Raw genomic sequence first — 1924 nt, forward strand, 5'->3', positions numbered from 1 at the left:
CGGCCCCGGCCCCGGCCCCGGCCCCGGCGGGGCAGCCGCGGCAGCCCGCGGGGTCCGGGAGCGTTCGCCCCCTCTGCTGGGTCTTGCGCAGCCTTCCCCCGCGCAACGCAAAGCCGGGGCGGCCCGGCCAGCCGTGCGCCGGGTGCAGCCGCGCCGAGGGCAGGGCGTTGCGCCCTTTCCCGGCGCGCTGCTGCGGCGGCCGCCCCGTGCCCTGCAGCGCCGCGGCCGCTTGTGCCCCCGCAGGTGGAGGTGCACCCGCCCAGGGTGAAGGAGCTCCTCGCCCTCTGCTGCGACGCCTTCACCCGCCAGCAGCTCTGCAACCTCGAGTGCATCGTGCTGCACAAACTGCAGTTCAGCCTGGCGGCGCCCACCGTCAGCTTCTTCCTGGAGCACTTCACGCAGGTGCGCATGGCTGCGCGGGGGGGCGACGCGGCGGAGGCCCGCGACGCCCGCAGCCTGGCCCGCGGCGTCGCCGAGCTCAGCCTGGCCGACTACGCCTTCACCAAGTACGCGCCGTCCCTGGTGGCCGCCGGCGCGCTGGGGCTGGCCGACCGGCTGCTGCGGCACCGGGCGCCCCTGGACCTGCGCCTCAGCGGCTACCCGGAGCGGCTGCTGCGGGCCTGCATGGGCGAGCTGCAGCTCCTGGTGTCGCTGAACGGGGAGTCCCTGCCCCACGTGCTGCCGCCCGGCATCTCCGAGAGGTGCCCGCAGCTGCCGGCCGCGCCGACGGCGCTGTCCCCGACCGCTCACGCCTCCGGCAAAGACGGTATTGGCCTTAGGCTTCCGCTTAGCTGACTCCGCGTTGACTCGGTATGCTACCTGTATTATTTGTACTCCTTAGAGTTGATTTTGTTTAGTCAACGCAGCATGAGCGTCATGCCAGTTTTAAAAGTTAGATCGCGTTTTGCACGTTGCTATTCTACCACAATTGCACTGACAGACTGTTTTTTACATCCAGTGTGTAAATAATGTGCGCAATCTCAAGTACTGTATTATTTATTTATCTGGAAGATGGTTCATAAAGATAACGGCACTGGAACAGGGGGAAGAACCAAATGAACATTTAATAAACTCTTTCCCACTTGTCACCTGCCCTTGTTTATTTGCTTGCGGGCTGTGTACGTATCTGCGAGAGGAAGCGCAGCGGCACGCACGCAATGAGTTGACCTCAACAGTTAATTCCAACCTCTACAAAACAATTACACGCGATGGTGTCATTCTCCATTTAAAACTGACATGCACTGTCCTGGTAATGGTTCTGGGAAAAAAAAAAAGTTACCACGATGTAAGACAAGAAAATGTTAAATAATAACGCAACTGCAAAGGCGCCACAGCATGAGAAAAATTCAAGGGAAGAAAAAAGGCATCACACATCACATAGCAAAATATTTTTTTCTTCATTTTTATTGCGTTTTTATCTCTGCACAGAGGTGACGTTAAAACAGCATATAAATATCTAAAACCTGTACAATTTATAAGTTTTCCTCCAAGTTGCATGCACTTCAAGGCAGCACGAAATGGGTGAATTGCACACTAAACTGGTTTCAATTCAATATCTAGGTTTAAGTATTCAAACAAACGTAGGAAAACCTGCTCCATGTCAAAACTGCTATGTCAGAAAGTGCCTGCGAGCGCCCCACAACACACGAACGGTCCGTTTAGCCTTTCTGAGTCACCTCAGTGATTTCAGTGGGAAGGACCCTTTCCCAATGTGTGGCTAAGCTAAGGCAAGATGCCACGGACTGATCACGGACTGATCCCTTTATTTATTTTTATTTTTTGCTCCCGCCTTATGCTTTTTATGCCCCTAAGTTTAGCATTCAATAAATATACTTTTTTCAGGCATAAAAAGGCTTGGAAAAATCAAACCTGCGTGTCGGCTTCCAAACGCAGCCTGCGGGGGCCGGCGGGGGCCGGAGAGGGG

Source organism: Apteryx rowi, unplaced genomic scaffold (assembly GCF_003343035.1).
Source record: "Apteryx rowi isolate R43461 unplaced genomic scaffold, aptRow1 scaffold_192, whole genome shotgun sequence".
Classification (NCBI taxonomy): Eukaryota; Metazoa; Chordata; class Aves; order Apterygiformes; family Apterygidae; genus Apteryx; species Apteryx rowi.